Genomic DNA, 21,734 nt, shown 5'->3' with positions numbered 1-21,734 from the left:
TGTCTCACTTCCTTCCTTCTTTTCTTCTAAGAATAATACATTTATTACACATCAGTTCTGACCTTTCTCTTCATCATTAGGCCACTGGACAAATGCTAATTGGCCCCTTGTTTTCCCATAATATGAAGATTAAAATTCAAGTCTCTGTAGAAACTGCTTGGAAAGAAAACTTCAAACATTATATGCTATTTCACAGTACAAATGCAAGGAAAACTACTTCTGTTAAGCATTCAGACTATTTTGGAGAGAGTTGAAAGCTTTGCTTGATTTTTTTAATGTTTTCTGGGTAATCAATATCTCCCTGCAGATGCACAACTGCACAATTTATGTGGTTATATATGCAATTACTATCTTACTACTTTCCAACTATCTCACCTACCTAAAATCAATATAATTTCTCAAATGTTTAATCTTTCTTGGAAGAATTAATCTGGAAGTTATCACATCTGGAGCAGTAGGACGCAGCACTATGAATCTAGAGAAATGACAAATGTTATCACAGCATAAAGACTGGGGAGATGTCTGCACTGGAGCAGCTCTTGTAATATAGCTAACACAGGCATGGCTAAGAGTATGTGGCATAGCCGGGCAGAGCTCAGCTGAAAATCTCATCCTGGACCCTGGTTAAAAGTCAGTCAGGAAGGAGACTTTTACTGTAGATCAGCATAACAAATGCACAGAAAGGTACAGAACACATAATTTAGAATTACTCTTTTTGCATTAGGATTTTTATTTTCCCAATGCAGAGTGTTGTCAGTTGCAGATGCACTAGACCTTCTTGGCATGAATGCGGTGTTATTCACCAATGCATGCCAATTTGAACTGACGTGGTGTGTGGCATACTCTGAACAGGACTGGGTTGTGTTTAACAGAAAGCAGACGTGGGCTACCATGCTGTGTAATCTGCAGGTCTAATTTCTGCCATCAGTCAGGCTATTCACCAGGAAATTGACCCATGCCATGGAAGCCTATTTTTATTTACTTGGAGAGATTTCAGGTGCTTGATGTGTTACTTGAACTGTTAAGGGTGGAGATTTCATTAAATACTTCTCTTTCCTTCTATTCTTGATTTGTTAGAGCCAAAATCGCACAGCTGGAGAAGGCTTTCCCTCTCTTTCTCTCTCTCTGTTTTTGTTTGAATCATCATTTTGAAAGTTAATCCAGCTCTGAGCAGGAACAGTCAGCATATCCCCTTAACCATAAGCTCAGATGTTCTGCATTGACTGCTGTTTTGACATTCTTGGATGGAAATCCATCCCTTAATACTCAAACATGATGCACATACTGGTTCTCTGGCATGCCTTTGCCTGTGACCATCTGTTGGGGTGGCACTGTGCCCACTCAAAAAACTCTCTGCCAGTTTCAAGAGGGCATAGGTATCAACCAAATATAGAGTTAGAACGATAGCTAGCAACATGTTAGAGATATCATTTTAACTGCAAGACTATTCCTCTTGCTGATAAACAATCCCAAATGGAGTGTATACATTTCAGAATAAGCCTTGCAGCTACATCATAAGTATATCCTAAGCATGTATGTTTACACACACATGCAAAGGTAAACAAATCTTATTAAAACAAACAAACAACAAATCTTATGTCATGTAGAAAATGTCTTCATTTTCTTTTTTTTTTTTCTTTGCAAGAGTGGCACAGACCTGAAGAAAACTTCTTTACAAAAACCAGCCATTGCAAGCAAACAAATTACTTTCTTTTTGAATAGATGTAGGTGTTTGTCATACCTATCCCATTTTAAATTCAATGCATTGACATTAGGCAGATATTGTTAAAAAGGATTTGGGAATCTTTACTTGAATAGTAATTAGGGATCACTTGAAAGATATCTGTTGCTGGGTTGCTCAAAAAAACCCACATTCTTTGGATGAATTTAGAACACAGAAATACTCATGACAAATGAAACTTGACTCAGGTTGCATATGCATGCAATTATGGTTTGAACTTTGCAAAGCTGATATCAAAGGCAGGGTGTCCTTGCAGGGTGAAATCAGAAGTTAGCATTTTCAAGACTTGTAGAACAAAAATTTTGATCATAATTGAGCTTTATTTGCAGCTTACAAAAGGAACAGGACCTACTAGTATTAGTAACACAGAAGAATTTTGACATGCTGACAATGAATAAGTAATAAGTAGTAATAGTACATACTTATGCTGCTTTTTCCTACCCAGCTGAATTTAAACTAAATTAGAACAAATGAAAACATAATATGGAATAACATGGACAAGCTGAAAAGCAGATTGGAAGGAGTCTAAGAAAGTGAAATAGCGGGAAAGAGGAAAAAAAGTTAAACCAGGCTTGCCACAGGAACTGAGGATTCCTTTGAGCAGCAGTAGTTGCTCAGTCTGTGAGCTCTTTGCTGGAAACATTTGCATGCATCCCACTCTTTTGCAGTACTGTGCCAGCTGTGTGGTCATCAATACTTTCTTTTCCATGTAAAATAGACTTGTCAAAAAACAGGCCAAGGTATAATCTTTAGCTACTCTTTTAATTGGCCTACACATGCCCTTTTACATACCTGTTTTTCGTCTTTGCTTGGACTTGATTTGAACTTCCTTTCTCAAGAGCTGATTGCCCTTGACACTACCCCTTCCAAAAGACTGGAACAGCAGTTGGCTTATTTGCTCTGAGGAAAGTCAATGGGACAACTTGGGCACTTGTCATGAAGACAATAACCATCTATCACAACAGACTGTACATCTACATGCATCAGGACTTTGCTGTGCTGAGAGCCACACAGAGAACAAAGAGATGATCGTTGTAGCAAAGCAGTTATAATCTAAATGTCTTCAAAAATAACGGTTTCAGTATTTCACTGATTGCTCAACTGCGCTGTATTTCTAAGTTTCAGTGTTTCACTTTTCTTGATGAGAGAATGAAAGCTGTGTTTGTTCTTCGGGGTCTAAGTTTTCTCTGACAGAGGCTGTGTCACTGGAAAAGAGGGTCAAGATTTGCTACAGCCTATAAAACCCCCTGGCTTTGAATCATGAGCATGTACCTAGGGCTGACACTTTCTGACTAATCTGTTCAGTGTGGCAGGGTGTGGGAGAGGTTCTTACCTGACAAGGAGAAGATCAGCTGGCCATGGAGAAGGCTCCCAAGTGCATATTGTCTGCTGTCCATGGCCCTAGGAATAAATCGTAACAAAGAGTTTTGGTTAAGCAGCAAGTGCAGATGCTTTTTACCATACTTACAACTCTCCTACTGCACAGTTTTACAGAGGGAAATATCCAGTAACAGTGAAACAATTAAATATTGACAAATGTTGACTCTTGTCTACCCTGGAAAAGAACAAGTAGAAATGTCTAGAATATATAAGAGGTGATTAATTTCTCTTGATCCCTGAGAGACAAACATGGAATTCATCTATGAGAACAGGTGCCATTAATCCAATATTATTTCCTGTTATAATCTATTTGCCTTGACCTACGACATCCTCATAAACCTGTATTGAAATAGGCGTCTGTTTTAAATTCCCATCGGTATGTTTGACAAAAGGGTTTATCAACAGAGGGAATTAAAAGCTGCAGCTGAGCTGGAAAAGAAGAGAGTGTATCAAAGTTAGAATGCATAACTTTTTCCTTTGGTGGTGTTTGAAAACGTTTACAAATGGATTTGCAGCTTTTGGAATGCTTATTTCTTTGAAGAGTATAGAAACAATATGAATCCAGTGAGGTATGCCTTGGAATGATTATGATGACAAAATAGTTTCTTAAAGAATATGTATATATATCTATATCAATGATTTGCATAAATATATTTATGTTTCTAATTCGTAATTTAAAGTAAAAGGAATTTTATACTTTCTTAAATCAAGCAAGGAAAAACATCCCTATTTTTACCTTAAGGTAAAAATCTCTCTCTGTTTTTGAAAGATGAAACTACTTTCCAGATAAAAAGAGAATTAAAAAGGAGTCAGTTTCATCTCTAAATTACAGCTCTGTGCCTTTTAACAGCTGCATAAATTCAATTCCTGTTTGAAACTTACACTTGTTTACTCTATGTCAAAAATAAAGTATTAACTACAGCTCTGGAAACATGCACTGAAGAAGTTAGCAAGCTATAATTAATTCAATTCATTATGGTATTCCCATCTACAATGATGTGCGTAGCCAATGTTTTATAATGTTACAATAGTCAGCAGACTTTTTCATGCCATATGAGTGGTCCATAATCTTTTTCAATCTTGGTCCATCGAAGGTTGGCAAAAACAAGATATAAAGTTCTCTCTAAGAGAGCACTTATTTGTTACACAATCCTTCGTGTTTAAAAAACAACCCAGAAAAGCAGATCAAGAAACAGTGGTTGCACTGCAAAGCAAATGCAATTACAAAGCCCAGAAGTATTCCACGTGGGCTTTTATGACAGGCTCAGCATAGCGGTGAGCTATACCTTAGTCCTTGGGAACATGAAGAAGGATATGTATTCCTAAAATCATTTTAAAATTCAAGAGCACTTGGACTGCTGTAGGAATGTTTTCAGGGAATGGTACGTTTCTTTACTAGAAGGTGGCTGCCAAGCAGGATCACCGAGTGCTTAATCACCCTAATATTAAAGCTAAGATACATGAACTGAAACACTTATTATAGGGAATAATTAGAGATCAAATTAAAAGCATTAGAACTGGCAATAAGATCAAAGCAAAGCATTCCCTGTGAGAAGTGGACACTATGCTGCTCAGAACAGGTAGAAGCAAAGATTTGCACTGAAGATTGCGTTCTCTAAAGTGGCACTGCTTAAGAACAGTTAAGGTACATCTAATCAACAAAGAGACAGAATCAGATAACAGGGGCAAATACCTGCTTGCAGGAAGTGTGAGGGCAGGTGCACAACAACATCAAGAGGAAGTGGTCCTATTTTGAATAAAACCTGAAATTTTGCAATGCAAAAACCAGCAATTCCCAGACATATCCCGCAGACTCTAAATTAAAAAAAAAAAAAAAAAAAGGGAAAAGACAGGAAATTGGCAGAGCCGTACACAGAATATCACAAAGGTCATCAGTTCAGAGACGTGTGGTCTGAAGAGAGAAGTATCTGATGATTCCCACCCTTTGAGGAAAGTGGCAGCAAAAGTTAATGATATGAGGAGATCAGAAGACAAGAAATATCTGGACAAGCTGGTTGCCCTTCATGCTGGAACAAAGACTAATTGGCAGTCTATTAAGATAATCTCTCCCAGTTGTACCAAAAATATGTGTATGTATTCTCCTTTCATAGACAAGACAATGAAAATATATCCAAGTTGACCAAGTGAGTTTGTTTCTTGGTACTGCTTATCGGTACTGTGCAGAATGCTATGCAAGTGTCTGTGAAAATCTCACCGCCCTCCCTCCTCCCCAAGAAGGCAGAGGCGCATCAATAAGCAACATGTGCAGGTAAGGGGACAAATCCAATAGTTAAGCTGGGGAGAGGGAAGTTTTCAGAAGATCAGAGGAGCCCTGTGACTTTGAAGCATTAGTTACTGAATGCATCCCACAAGAGGGAGAGAACACTTTCCATTTTGGGAACATCAAGCTGTCTGCCCTTCTTCATCAGGTTGTATTAACTGGCTGTATTAGGCGGTAATGCATGTGTTATTTTTAAAAATAATGAGAAGTTGGTGTAACAGCAGGTGCTGGAGTGAGACAAGGTACTGGCTGCCCTGACACACAGCAGGAAGAAGGCACAGCATCTGGTAACTTTGACCTGTGTCATATTGCTGGCTTGGGAAACAGAGACCAGTACATTGTGCTTGCATGTGTCATACCATTATAATAACCAGTACTGCTAAAAGAGTAAAAATGTAATCAATGTATATATATCAAAACAAATTATTTCAGGGAAACAATAACTGCAGCCGCACATATCATGCTCAATACCTAAATCAATACTATTGGGCTGAGCTAACAATAAATCAAATCTGCAGAATCAATCCCTCTGCTGGAAACGAAATCATTAAAATTCAAATACAGAAGCATGTGCCATCCATAAGATTTCTTTTGACGATTTCTGTCTCTTTGACTGTAAGACATTCACTGTCTGGTATCTAAGGTCATTATCCCTTTACTTATGCTTAATGTGGGATGTGAAGCAAAATACTGTGAATGAGGTGCATCCCATATGAGTGAGGTGCACTTCTGGAACAGATCACATTGCTATTGTGTAGATTTTCTGGGTTTAAAAGATTCAGTGTGTTTTGGGCTTCTGGGGTCAGAAAACATGATGGCGAAGTAGACAAGAACAGTCCAAAAATTAACCCTGGACTGAGTATAAATAAATAGGCAGATCTTTGTGTGATGAGTCTCCTTGGTCATTTTTACTTAACGGTTTTCTGCACAGTGAAAGATGCAGCGCAGGCAGAGATGGGGATAGCTAGACAGTGGCATGGAGCGATCATCTCGCCACAGTGCTCAAGGGTCAGGCACAAAAGCTTTGCATTCTTGGGCTCAATATCTATGGCAAGACTGGAGAGAGATGGGGCTGAAGGACGATAGGGACAAAAACAGATGGAAAGCAAGAATATAGTATCAGTAAACAAGTTCTTGGACTTGCTGAACAGCCTTTGATCTGTGAAGAGCCTTTCTCTGTCTCGTTGTACTGCTCATTGGGTAATGAACTGCACTAGCACTTCTCACATGTTTCTGGTAGGGACAGCACTGAAAACCAAACATCTGGCATGATCCCAAATCCCAGCATAACTGTTAGATGGTATATCCCACGTCAGTCTTGCTAACCTCCAAACTGCCCTGATCCCATTTAGGACTACTCTCTTGTATTCTGAGAGAGGAAATGAAAGAAGAGGATAATATTTCAGGAGAAATACTTAGCATCTGGAGTACTGTGTCCAGTTCTGGGCTGTGCACTACAGGAGAAACATGGAGTTACTGGGGAGAGTCCTGTGAAGGTCCATGAAGATGATGAAGGGACTGGAGCATCTCTCCTGTGAGGAAAGGCAGAGAATGTTCAGCCTGGAGAAGAGGAGGTTCTGGAGGATCTCATCAATGTATGTGAATACCTGAAGGGAGGATTCAAAGAGGCCAGAACCAGGCTCTTTTCAGTGGTGCCCAGTGCCAGAACAAGAGGCAACGGGCACAAACTGGAATGCAGGAGGCTCCATCTGAACATCAGGAAACACTTTGTTCCTGTAGGTGTGACTGAGCACAGGAACCGGTTGCCCAGAGAGCAACCTGGGTGTCCCTGCTTGTGCAGGGAGATTGGACCAGATGACTTCCAGAGGTCCCCTTCCAGCCTTAATCATTATGTGATTCTGTGAGGATCTGTGTGTAGTCAAATATCTAAGGAATACAAGAGAGTATCATAACACTTTAGCACATACCTCTTTCCTGAAACTTCTTCCTACAAAATCACTTATTTCTAATGAAATGTATCACGCATGAGTACTAGTATTGCAGTCAAATACTTTGCGACTGTTCTAAATCAAAGCCTTTCTTCACAAAACAGCATCCTTTTTTTTTTCCCTAATCTTTGTTCTCAAAATGACTGCAGTACCTGATTTTTATAAAGTGAGAGGTCTCTTATAGCCAACTAAAAAACTGGTTTATAGTCTGGTAGAGACTATTCTACTATTTCTGTAATCAGTAGAGAGATGTGAAATGTCTCTTGGAGATACCTATTTTTCTTTATTCACTCTAAAGGGAGCCGATTCAACTAGCTTAGATTAAATGCCTTGCTTTTAGAAACCTAAAATTAAACATTTTAAGCCTTTTTACTACAAAGGTAGCAGCAGCCATTGAAGAGAAGTGTGCTTTAGAGAACGTAAAATAAACTACTAATGGTCACACTTTTAAAACTGAGCCAACAACCTGGACTAACAAATGTAGGTTGAATAACAAATTTTGCTTTTAAAAAAACTAAAGAGAAATTTAAGCTTAAACTTTTCTCCTAGTTTTCTTTGTAACAAAGCAATCTAAGGGGTGTTTTTCATTTCTTCACTCTCAGAAGAGAAAAAAAACACAATAAAATGAAAAGATAAAACTGGAGCAAATGAAGGAGACTTTTAGTGTATTTTATTTTGTATACAAGCAAAGTCAAATTCAATATCAGTAAAAAAACAGAGAGCTATATTAAACCTATCTGTATTAAGCCTAGCCTAGAATTATAACTACTAAAGAGACCTAAAGTAGGCAACTCTGGATAGCAGGCTGTAGAAACTGCACACTGCTGTCTTGAATTTATATGCTGCAGCAGTCTTGACGCAGAAGGTGGTCCAAGTACGACTCCTGCAGATTTACTGGATGTCACCCATATCTGCACTGTTTTCTCCCAGCTGAGTTTGACCTAGGACACTTACTGCTTTCAATCTTCATGTCAGAGAAGACGAATGTAAACTAAATATATACATTAAGAAAGAGATGTAGTACAATACAAGTAAAAAAAAAAAATCAGGAAAAGAACATTATCATTTCTCTCATCTTTTGCTAAGAGACAAGAGAAATGAGAGGCAGATGTGCTTCTACCTGAGCAGGGGAATGAGGCTGGTAAAGCCTGCTATTGGGAGGGAAAATTAACTCTGTGGAGAACAGACCGAACCAGATACACACAGAAACATGTGCAGGCTCTCTCCTTCCCTTTCTCCTTCCCCCCACATCCCCCACCTGACTACATATCACTGTGGCTTCTCTCCAGCTGCAGCAGAAGGGAGCAGGAACAAGGGACTCCTCAACCTGTCTGCACCTCCTGGTAAGTCCGTATCTGCTGAAACTGGTTGCACAAATTCCCCTGATTTTGGAGAGCTCTTTAAGGTTTCACAGCCAGACAAGCTGATACGGGGACTAATGTTGCTATAGATTTTACCTTCTCCCTAGTAAAAGTCCCTGTTACAGCCAACCCATCTTTTCCTTTGTTGGACAGCTGTCTGTGAGGAATGCTCTCGTCTCAGAAGCAATTCAGCTTGGATAGCCAATGAGTTTTTTGAGTTTAAGCAAAAAAAACCACAGATGCAGGACATCAGAAAGATGCAGAAAAACTCAAATAGAAACCCTCAGAATATTTCTGTTTCCATGTAAGTAACCTTTGGTAACAAAATAAAATAGGAGAGAAAATACGGAAAATATATACAAAAATGAGTTACAGAAGAATGCATTAACAAAAGTGTTTCCAGAGACAGAATAAATCCTTGGTGAGCAAGCAGCAGAAAAAAACCCCTGCATTGTTTAGCCACAACTTTCTGCATGTGTTCTTGAGCCCTTCTGCCCTCCTCATTTAGCATTACAGTCCTTAGCTGATACTGGGCATATAGCTTCTTACTGAATAAAGTAAGTTTTCTGAATCAAAGAAGGCTAAGCAGCATGCTGAAGCACAGGTCTTCTGAGCATCCAAATGTCTTAATTGTCAGCTCACCCCTGGCTCTGGTTTGGACCACTCTGGCTAGCTCTCTCAAGACAGTAATTAGACAGAGAGTACTCCAAGGATTGCCCCAAAAAAGCATTATGGATCAGTATGCCCATCAGCACTACCCCAGAAGCCTCACACAACTCTACATGCCCTCCTGTCACATCATGGATCATGTACCATGCAGAGAAGAGGCAGAGTAAGTCAGCCTGATGTGCCAAGACATCTAGCCTTGCACAGTGAGGGCACGAGTAAGTCCGTGCCACTTGATTTCCATGCTGTGGATTGCTCCCTCTTTCACTTAGCAGTATGGACAGAGCCATAGATGACAACTACCATTGCCTTTTTTCCAGCCTGAAATTTGTTATGGACTCTTGCATGTCCATATCGTTTGAAAGGATGATTTATCAGCATCTTGTCAGCAGGTGGGAGAAGCAATCAGCAGGTTATATTGAAACAGCCAGGTAGCACGGCCCTAACTCCTGAAGGTGGTTGAGGTTTTGGTCGGGTGCTTAAAGCCCTTCTCTCCAGGCAAATCTCTTAGGCATGAGTGGAATTCTTAAGTGCTCTCTGAGTTCAGTTCCAAGGGCACAAAAAAGTTTCAGCTGTTAGTAGCATATTCAGATATTTCATTCCCACCTCTACTGACATCAACAGATATTGGTAGTGATCACCCTGACTGATAAATCAAGCAAGCAAACCTGCTTGCTGCTGATTGTATCTGCACTTTTTCCAAACACACCAACCTCCTACATAATATCCTCCTCCATCCCAAATTGAAGGAAGTACTGAAAATCAGTATTTGTCATTTTTTTCCCTTGGTCAGGAATAAGAACACTCGAAAAATATGCTCTTTCCAGGAAAGATTTGACCATTTTTTCTGCCTTTTTTTTTTTTTTTTAATTTTAATGGCAGCAGAATGGTTTATAACTTGACCTAGAATTTTATTTTATCCTTTAGCATTGCTGGTTGTACGGTTAATTCCTGCATAATGCACCATGGTAAAATGAGGAATTCATCTCTTGTATTCATATTGCTCTGCTGTACTAGCAGATGTCCAGTTACAGCTGTGTATCCCCTCTGCATTCCCTCTCTGAAAACATCCCAAGCCTTTCTGTTTCTGTTACACTTCTTTCCAAACAGTGTGGTATCAAGAAACATGCATCAGTAGAAGCTTTGACAAAGATTTCACTATAGTCAGCTGTGAAGGCTGTTACTGTGAGACAAGTTAGTGACAGCTCCCTAGCAAGTGTGCCTGCAGGTTTATTGGTGCCAAAAGTGCTGGGAAGTGAGAAAGCTAGTTAAATGCACGCAGATATTCAGGCTATGCCAGGCTTTACATTCTATCTCACTTTGGTAATCAACAATTCCCTGCAGTATTTGAAATATTACTCATTTTGAGCATTTGAAAATGATTTTGTAACTATGTGGGTGAACTGATATATTTCTGGAAGAGCAAAAGTACCTACAAAAAATATCAAAATGGGAATTTTCATTTATTTAGGTACTTCAAATATCTTTTGGCACCAAAGTTCCCTCAAAATGACCTTTCTGTATTTCCTTGAAATATGTTTTTAAAGTGTCAGTCAGCCACAATTAAATAACTTCCAGTCTCTCTGTATTTCTTCATTGAAATCAACAAAAAAAAATCACAGTCTTCAGGAGAGGGGCTTGAATGTAATTATTTTATTGGTAGTAATATAAGAAAGCCCACTCACATTCAGGTAAACACTATTTCTTGTATAAAAAAAAAAAAAAGCTAAAGCAAAAAGAGGTGTAATTCTGCAATCTAACTGCAATCTAAATATCTATGCATGCACATATTCTGATACTTGTTCTGCTCATGTCATCCAGAGTAATCCAATACATTGATGAAAGAGAGGTCAGGACTGACTCTGTACTGCGTTGACTTTGTCTGCATGCATTTGGAGCCTCACATAAAATGCTCAACACTACTTCTAGCACCTGCAGACCCCACTGAAATCAATGAACTAGTATCCATCCACATCAGGTCTGAATCTGGCTACTGCAATCAACTTTTATTAGGCTCTTGCCAGTACCTTTAAGTGATCCTGTTGGTTAGAGGGCAAAAGTATGAGCACTAAAGCATAGAGTAGGTACATTCCAAGCCACATGTGCTCTATTTATTGTACAGCATGAAATATGAAGTCCGGGATTGTACAATATAGATAATTTAAACCACGTGTAGATCAGTGAATGTAAAGCTCTGTGTATTTGATCTCAAAACCAATTAGAGCAGTTTGTTTGCTTTGATCTGAATGGAATGCTGCAATATACACGTTATAAAACTGACTTCCAAAAGTTATTGGGCTAATAAACACTAATAATCTGGATGCTTTGTATTCCTGAGTTCCAAAAAGAAAATTGCACATAAGAGTTGCAAGACGTTATTGAAGGTGTGACTTTTAAAATTAACCAAATTCTCACAGAATCGCCTGAAGAGAGAAAACTGACTGCAGGGAGGAAGATGTGAACGCTCGTGGCAATGACACCTTTGGAGTTGAGCCCACTTACCCTGGAATTCCTCAGTACTCCAACAAAGCCCAATCTGTAGTTTTACCTAATTATTAATACACTTTATAAGGAAGCTGGGTTCTGAGTCTGTACTGTCCCACACAACTAAGGAGCTTTACTTTAAGGATATTTAAAAGAGGGGTGAACACAGGCAGGCAGGTAGCTTAATCAGGCTGTCCTGGAAATATGTATCTACATCACTCAGAAGTCCAGTTTTGGGGATTGAACCATAAGACTACCTATCCCTGAAAAGGAGGAAAGCTTATCTTAGTTCTAAAAGCGCAATTCTGAGTCACTGAAGCACCTCAGAGAAACCACTGAGAAAGGTAAGGTCCTGAATCAAGGCATCTTTCACGGTTGGTGCTGGTGAGGCAGCAGCTCTAGCTCAGAGAAAAGATGAACGCCTTCTGCCTTCGCACTTGGCCCTGAGAGATAGTTCCTTGGCTGGGTGGGCTGGAAAATAGTTATTGGAGCCACTGCTGGTGGCCTAATAGTCACCATCAACATCTCCATGTAGGCAGAGTCTTTCCTCAGTCCCACTTTTATTAAAAGAAAAAAACAACAGCAACAAGCCAGTGTTCTTAGGTGATTCCTTCTCTCAAGTTTTTTTCACTAGGAATGGCTTCCCTCTGGAAAAATAAAATAAAATAAAATAAAATAAAATAAAATAAAATAAAACAAAACAAAACAAAACAAAACAAAACAAAAAACTAACGTATGTAATTCTAGATGAAGCAGCTTGGAGAACACAAATATAACTGAGATGCAGATCTGCTTAAAGTACTGTCATAAAAATGATGACAGCTAAATGTGACTGCCTCCACAATTTTTGGAGGGGTGTCTTTTGTATAAAGATTTACAAATTTGTGAGGTAGCAAGCACTCTTTGCATTTTTTTTTTTAATAGCTGATTCATATAATACTTATATACCTGTGATATCTATATTACAAAAATGGTTCAGTGTATATGCTTGGCACTTACAAATTGTAATGGAGAAAAGATGATTAACTGCACAGCAGAGCTCTTTGACAATTTGCTGAACCTGTGTATCACTGACATAAATCTTTCTCCCAAGTGCCCTGACTGTCATTAACTTGAAAAATCAGCCAAGCAAAAACCTTTACAACTGAGTTCATGGAAATAGATAGACATATTTTGTAGCTATGGTATGCAGCAGACAGCTGGGAACAGGAGAATGCTTGCAGCAGGATAATATGTTTTGCATATTTTTCAATAATATGCCATTTCTTCAAGATGGTATTTATCTGGACCCTTGTACCGTACTTAGCATGGCTTGTTTTGCTGGGTTGTGGTGACCTGCTCTGTAGATTTTTTTTTTCCTGTCATTTGCAAGTACCCTCAAATAAAGCAGATGAATTCATTTCCTTCTGTGGCCTCAAAGAGGCCTGTGCTCTCTCTGCTGCTCCTCAGGAATTCAGCATCCACAAGCCACATTCACTTAACTACACTTCCGTCTGAATAGCAAATGCTGATTGCATTTGTTTCTAGCCTTTTCCTCACTTGAGATCCTATGTTACACAAGAGGATGGGAACCTTCAGCCCAAGAGCTAAAGTATAAATTGAAGAGTCTTGAAGGAGGGGTTTCTGTTTTGTGCTTTAAGCTTCTGTAAGTGCTGAAATACAGCTTACTCTCTAAAAAATGGGCAGTTCAATAATGGATAGCTTATTACTGAAACCTGTATTTTGTATTTTGCCAGACTTGTCTGGACCAAACTTGACTGAAATCAAAAGGACGCTTGGCACTGATAGTCTTTGCATGAAAATTGACTAATTCAAATGAGCTAAATTATATTAATAATTCAGGTGAAAAAAAAATCTAGCCATAGTTGCTGTGTGTGTATCATGCAAAGACTCATAATATGGTTTATTCATTGCATTTCTCCATTTTTGATGTTCATGTGTGCAGACATTGTTTTTTACTAGGATCATCTAAATCTTCATTCATATATGTTTTCACTTGCCTGCCTGAACCACTTTATCCAAGAATGGAAAATAAATTGTGTAAGAAATGAAGAGGTTTACTGAGAGGTAGAAAGGAAATTATCATGTTTGAGATGACTTCATAGTCACACAGAGGTGACCTGGACCCTGGAGACCAACAGGAGGTTAGGATGGGACACCAACCTCACCTTTTGATTTGATTTCCTCTCCAGCGAAGCACACTTTTCACCCCAGCTACCATGTCTTGAGCTTCTGTGCCTATAAATTGCCTCTCAGCTTTGAGGCACCTCTTCTAAATACATACAAGGCAGTAAGAGGGCATTTTGGGTGCAAGTCTTCTGACCAGATGTACACGTCAACAGCTGTTGAGAGGAACTGTTGCCTAGGGATGCTCATGCATTTCACTGCATACAAGGAGAGCCTCCATTGTCTGTCTCAGGTACAGACGTTGACAATGCAGATGTCTAAAGTTCTTCAATCTATGCAACCATTAACAGACGTGATAAAGCACAAGCCTGGATTTACTGGGGACTTACAAGAAGTTGGGATGTCTTCCTTTCCTCTAACACCCTTACTGTCAACATTGATATGCCGCACGCTCCTCTATCCATTTCTCAGCCAGCCACATCTGGGCCATCCCTGCACAACTAGAGTAGCAGGTAATAAAAGAAATTCTTCTTTCCTCATCCACACTTCTGTCAGAGGCATAAGCTTGTTGAGGAAAGCAAATTCCAGGTGGAATCAAGTCTGCCTACTCCTATGGAGACTAGAAATATTTGCTTTACCCTAAACTACTCATCCCCCTCCTCTGCCTGTCTGAGTATCTTCTCCTTTTGTTGCTGCTGACATTGAGAACAGGATGTGCAGAACAGTAGCTGCTGCTGTACAGGGTGTCTGTCAGCAGCATCACTAGCACCCACTGCCTCACTCCCTATTCCCAACATGATTAGTAGCAAAAAAAGCCTAACTTTTCAAGGGTTATGAATGAAGTTATATCCCCATAACAATGAAGTTATTTCCCCAAGGACAGCCCGGGTGCAGTTCAGATGCTTGTTCACAAGTATAGCTTACAATGTGCAGATATGTGTAGAGATCTAAACCTAAAAATACTAGATCATACACTTAACTTTAGGTAGAGCAGTAGTTCAACCACTGTTTATCTGTCTCTAAACATGCCATAGTCTCTAAATCATGCAGCTGGCTCTTGCACTGGGTGACTAAGAAAAGGAAGAATTGAGAGCTGCTATTTGATTTTATTGTGTGTGGGTTTTGGGATTCTAAAGATCATAGGAAATATTTTGATCATGGTGTTTGCCTTTGCAACTTTGTGTCATGAATCAAAACCGAAAAGTCCATGTAGTCCTTTGGTCCAGGAGCCATGATTTTGAGAATACGCATTGCCAAGATTTCTTATATATAGATGGTTATGGATGTGTGTGTATGTTTGTGTATGTACACAAAACAGAAGATGGTGGTCATGATGCCATGATTCGTGTGGGGCCACCCACATGAATAGAGATTAAGCATGGGATTGTTTTCAGAAATTTCAGGGCCTACATTATACAGCTAAGAAAAGTCCTTGGAATCACAGAAGCACAGAATCTCCTGAGTTAGACGGGACCCACAAGGATCACGGAGTCCCGCCGTTGGCTCCACACAGGACCACCCAAAAATCAGACCATATGTCTGAGAGCATTGTCCAAATGCTTCTTGAACTCCAACAGGCTTGCTGCCATGACCACTTCCCTGGGGAGCCTGTTCCAGTGCCCGACCACCCTCTGGGTGCAGAACCTTTCCCTAACCCCCAGCCTGACCCTCCCCTGTCCCAGCTCCATGCCGTTCCCTCGGGTCCTGTCGCTGTCCCCAGAGAGCAGAGCTCAGCGCCTGCCCCTCCGCTCCCCTTGTGAGGGAGCTGCAGGCCGCCATGAGGCCTCCCCTCAGCCTCCTCTGCTCGGGGCTGAACAAACCAAGGGACCTCAGCTGCTCCTCATACATCTTGCCCTTTCCACCATCATTATTACTCTCCTTTGGACATCCTCTAATAGTTTTATGTCTTTTTTATATTGTGGTGCCAAAAACTGAACACAGTACTCAAGGTAAGGCTCCACCCATGCAGAATAGGGCAGAATAATCCCTCCCCTTGACCAGCTAGCAGTGCTGTGCTTGACGTACCTCAGTGTACGGTTGGCCCTCCTGTCTGCCAGGGCATGCTGCTGGCTCATATTCAGCTTGCCATTGACCACACTCCTTAGATTCCTTTCTGCGGGGCTGCTCTCCAGCTTCTCATTCCCCCAGTCTGTCTGTATATCCTGGGTCTGGACCATATCTGGACCATCCGTGGTCCAGAATCCATCACTCAGTCTTGTTAAACTTCACATTGTTGGTGGTTGCCCAGTCCTCTAATTTGTCAAGATATTGGTATGGTATTTTACCATGCATAAATAATGATGTGAAAGGTTATGGTTGGTTAGACACTGGAACAGATAGCACAAAGACATTGTGAATGTCCCACCCTTAAGTTGGATGAAGAGTGTCCCTGCTTCTGGAAGGGGGGTTGGACTAGATGACCATTAAAGTCCCCATCAAACCAAAACTACTCTGTAATTCTATGATTTTATGATTGTTATTGCTAAAATATCACTATTGTACTATTGGGTTCATCAAAGAACAGATCCAGCAACCTGTCAGTGCTGGCTTGCTTACTAACAGATAAATCTTAGAGAAAACCAGAGAGAGAAAAAAAAATAAATTATAGTGTATAGAGAAAGAGCGAGCCAGATGAAAATGCCCATATACAATATAATAATAGATGTCTGTAGCATTTGTTCCTTGGTTTTAGAAATAAAGAAACACAGCCTAGAATATGCAGGAAGGTCTACTAAAAGCTATTGACTTTGGAAAGCACCAGGATAGAGAAATTTAGAGCAGCTGAGTTCAGGTGAGGAGGCAAATTCCAGATTGTAGGAAACTGGAATTCTTTAAGAGAAGCTGTTAAGCATCTAAAGAAATGAGGCTTTTAATATGATGATAAAAGTAGATGACAAAGAAAATGCTTAAGTTTTTCTTTCCATAATAAAAATATACTCTTTAGAATCACTTTTTAGGCAGTCACATAACAATATCATTTGGAATGTACACACACAAATAAATATATGTATATATACACACATATAAAGTCCTTGTTTGACGAGAATGTATTAGCACCTTAAAGAGTGACTAATATAGAAACCATTTAGCCTATTGAAGTCCTTTAAGACTTCAGGAAAGCAAATGACTGAACAAGGTAGATGAATTAGAAAACAGAAAACAACCCTGTTCTTTTGATGTAAGCTATAATTTATTGATGGAGAAGCCTGTGGTAATGAAATAAAGCAGTTTGTTTCAATATAGTTGATGCACAATATAAGTACACTTTTAACACAGATAACTAGACATAGTTATCGTTATTGATGTCTGCATTTATTTCAGTAAAAAGACAAAAGAGGAAAGCAGAAGGATGCTTCATGTTTACACACATAATCCTTTTTACCCACAAGGGAGGTGCAGATAGATCTCACACTTGGTACAGATCACCAAGTGACTTAGCATGCAACTGTCATTACTATAAAGGCAGGAAACACACTTCAGTCAAAGACTTCTGTCTTTAACATCCCCCTGTGTGTACAGTCAGCACGTAAGTTCATTTATCAGTTGGAGGTCATGCACAACTCCAGCACGGCCTGGGGCATCATGTCCCAATTTAGACTTTGTGAATTGTCTATAAAAAGTTCAAATGCTTCCAACGCATGCTACTGTACACCAGGTACAAAGGGCCTAATGTCCTGGGTAAATTATTAATCCTCATCTTTCATAAACAAAAATGTTCCGTATTTTTAGTAAACAGATCTGTAAAATTCAGGGGTAGTACAGTCAAAGGCTTATGAACCCTCCGAACTTTGTCATCCTTGGTGTGGTATTTCCTCTCTCTGTCCAATGTCCTCATGTGCAAACTGGAGGTAATAATACTTAACATAATTAGTTAATGCTTCCACACTGTTTTGAGCATGGTAATCTCTGTGTAAGTGCTTATCTGTTACTGATACATTGCAATTAAATAGCCCTTACAATGCGAAAGGTTTTTCTGTTTACTATGCGTTTGATATCTGAAGAACAAAACCTGGCCCCCGAACATATCAGGCTACAGTTCCAGGGAGCAATCTTGGAAGCAGCACAAAAAACTTTGAATTATTTGAATCAAATAGATCTGAAGGTGGACTTACAGTTAAGAAAATTCCTTGAAACTCGTCTTGAAACTCGCTGCTTCTTCTTCTTCTTTTCTTTTTTTTTTTTTAACCTTTCAGAGTTTTAATTTCTTAAATAAAAACAGTCTCACCCCCAGCTCCCTTCTGTTCTTTCACGGTCTGCTCATCTCCATATTCTGTTACCTTTTTACTTTTCTTGATTGCACATTTTACCGCCCTTCCTTTTTTCCTTTATTTCTCTCTCCTGTCTGGTCCCTTCAAGGAAGAGCTGCTGCTATTGTTCCTCAAGTACTGAGTATCATAGAATCATAGAATCATAGAATATCCCGAGTTGGAAAGGACCCATAAGGATCATCGAGTCCAACATCAGCGGATCATCAGCAGGTCACTTTTGGCAGCACTCGCGTGGCCTGTCTTTGTCTCTAGTCATCTTCTGACTCTCAATGTTGTCTCTTCCTGCTACTACAAGTACTCTAGGCCTGGACATCCCCCTGACATGTAAAGTGGTATTCACAACAAATTCAGTGAAAGGTATTCTGCAGCTCAGTTGTGTGTTTGCTCTTTTGATTGCTGTTAAAGAGGTTTTCAGCGAACTGTTCATAGACATATCTAGGTCTCTTCCTAAAGTATTTCTGATTAATTTAGATTCAGGTGCAAATATCTGAAGTTCGGGATTTTTCACATTCAGAATTTCCATTTGTTTCTCTCCTGAGAAGCAATTCATAGACAAAGTCATGAAGTTAGTTTTCTGCTGAACTTCACAGCAGTATTTTCTTTAACCTATTTGCTTTTCGTTCCATTTGCAAAGGTCTTGCAAAACTAGGCCAAACAAATCATTAATTAAGAGATTACTGGAAGAGAGAAAAAACATGGAAAAGAATAAAAGCAGAGATCATTAAAACTGTCTCCTTGAAATTGTATAAAATATGATGGAGTTCAAAATCTTGTTTTTTCTTAAAAATGTGTCAAAAAAATTAAATGTAGTGCCAATGAAAACTGTTGCTTTGGCAATACAGTATGTCATTCAGTGACTAACAAGCCCAGCTAGGTATAAACCAGTAACCCAGCTGTTAAAGGATACATCTACCTCCCCCTTGCAATCATCTCTTCCAAACCTGTTTGTTGATTCCGGCATAGGGTGTTTGCCTGGGAACTACTGAATAGATAGATATTCCTTGCCAGGATAATATCTGCAAAGAGAGAGGTTTCAGTTTCATAATTAAATAAGAAAGCTGAAAAGACTCTACTGAAAGATAAATTACTTCACTTTTTGTGAAAAGAGGTTTCTAGAATGGATTAATCAATACTAACAAAGTAGACTTTGAAAACAGAGCAATTTCCACAAAAGTCATACCTATCTGTACCTATCTCTAAACATATGCACACACTGAAATACACTCTACATACCGATGCACGCACACACGTATATCTTTTGTAAAGATATCTCACATATTATGTATTTTTTTCTCTCTACAAAATGAAGCAGTCATTTTCAAATGTATAACAAAAAGGGAAAATCTCCAAAATACTCAGAGAAATTCTGTGTAATCTTTACACAGTTTAGTGTTTTCTTAGTTGGCCTAGGTTTTATAATTTGTAAGGATCAATATGCAGGTAAACAGTAAATCGAAATGAATCTGCTTTGGCATTAAATATATAAATAAACTTGCATGAAATTGTTGTAAGGACAAAATGATCTCTGATGGTTCTAAAGCAAAATGACATGCGTATGCAAAGTCATGCTGCAGAGAAAGATATTATCAGTTTTAATTAAAAATGGGTCAAGATGGCCAAGTTTTTTCTTTTGGCTGACTTCACTTGCCCTTTCCCTGGCAAAATCAAAGAAACCCCAGTTTTTCCTAGGACACAGCATGAGTCTTTGCATTTCCCATAGAGTACTTTGCATTTCCCAGCTTCTTCTTATGCATTCAAAACAGTATAAAACAAAATTAGCAATCCCTTGCCCCTTCTTTCCTCGGATAATCTGACCCTATTTGTAGGATTACAAGTGAAAAGAGATGCCAGCAAGCAGACAGACAAATGAGCAGAAAGACCGCAGGGACCCTCAGGTCATCAGTGTGTGCCCGTGCATAGTCAGGTGCTTGCAGAGGCAGCAGCAAGAGTGTGAGGTGTCTCTGCAGTGCTTCATGAAGGGAAAAAAGTGAAAGTTTTTCCCCATGGAGAAGGGTGAGAGGAGGAACTCGATGTCTTTGAAGTCAGTTAAGCATGGCTTAAAGGAGGTGGGTGACAGAGAAAGAGTTTCTTGGGGAAGGGAAAAGGTAGGTAACAGCCATTTTGAATATGGGAGTGAAAAACAGGGAGGGGGGTCAAAGGAGACCCGAGGAAAAGAAGTAAAGGACAACGATGGTGGGTAGGACCTGGGGTGATAACGACTACAGGGAGAGAATGAACAAATAGTGAGGTATTTGATGCTATTTCCTTACATTAATTCCTCAGTAAATTCTCACATCTTGCTATAAAATCAGCACAAGACATAAAGCTGAGCTGTATTGTTCTCTGTAATCTGGACTCAAACATTCTCTAATGTGAGGGCAAGAATCGCTCTCAAATTTGGAGATTTAATCTGATCCACAGCTTGTACTTCCCCTACTGTTTTAACTTTCCTACTTGCATTTAGCTGGGTAATTGAGAAAGGGCTTATGAAGCAGTTTATCTGTTACGTTACCAATTTGTCTGGCATCAGGTACTTCTTCTAGATTCAGATCCTGACTTACCTTCAGGATGTGGGCAAATGACTTATCCTTTTATGTTCTGGCTTCCACATCTTTTGAAATTATTAATTATGCTTGCCTACCTCATAGGAATGTTGCAAGGATTAGCTTGTACAGAGCTTTGAGAATGCTAAGTATGGTAGTTATATTCTTTTCATGGAATAAAAACAAAGCAAAAACAAAGCACTTTACTCGCTACAATCCCACACTCGAAACCACCACCCATCAACAAAAAGTGACTCACAAGCACAATGAGCCAAGGATACGGTGTTTACTCCTGCAGGTTTGTTTGCACAGAAAGAACGAACTCTGCTTCCGAGTACGCCTAGCTAACCACCTTCCCAGTACAGCTGAGTGAGAAATGGCAGAGTCCAGAGGTGTGGCCCACGGCTGATAGGCAACCCATATTGCACTGAGTCCTTTCACTAGGGAGCAGAGCTGAGCAGGAAGCAGAATTATGGCAAATCAAAGTAGGCAGCTGCAGCAGTGCTGTTTGGGAATCAACTTCAGTGACCTGTTCAAGAATATCATTATCTAGGTCTTGAAAGTAAAATAATTATTGCTGAGAGATGTTGTATACACACCTATTGGTGGACTAGAGAGGACATCAGAGATACCAGATTAATAAACATGAAGGGAAGTTTCCGAACATAGTAAAATGAAGTCCTGGTAACCATGGTCTGGGCAAGCCTCATGACTGGGGTGCCAGCAGGGTCAGACACCACCATGAGCAGTGGCAGTGGGGGCAGGTGCTGTTGTTAGGATGGCTGCTGGAGAACATGCTGCTGCCAGGGGTAGTGGCTGGGGGAAGGGGTCTGGTCACTGCAGCAGCCTTGTGTCTTTATATGGGCTGTGTGCACACCTGGTGTCCCACCAAGTCTGTCATCATGATCCCTCTTTTGTAGACTCTCATCCACAA

The 21,734-nt window shown here is 39.8% G+C and overlaps 1 long non-coding RNA gene across 2 annotated transcripts; it reads right to left on the bottom strand.

The window, feature by feature from the left end:
* Positions 1 to 18,946: 18,946 nt before the first annotated feature.
* Positions 18,947 to 21,197, bottom strand: LOC310903846. Of its 2 annotated transcripts, none has more exons than XR_014587862.1 (2): positions 21,060 to 21,197; positions 18,947 to 19,273 (listed from the first exon to the last, which is right to left on the bottom strand). It is a non-coding gene; the product is annotated as an uncharacterized lncRNA (long non-coding RNA). The 2 variants fall into 2 exon arrangements; XR_014587863.1 differs by having other exon boundaries at positions 20,819 to 21,191.
* Between the last annotated feature and the right edge of the window lie 537 nt (positions 21,198 to 21,734).

Source organism: Anser anser (genome assembly GCF_964211835.1).
Source record: "Anser anser genome assembly, chromosome: 1".
Taxonomy (NCBI): Eukaryota; Metazoa; Chordata; class Aves; order Anseriformes; family Anatidae; genus Anser; species Anser anser.
Note: the sequence above shows the minus strand (reverse complement) of the source record. Positions and strands in the feature narration are given on the sequence as shown.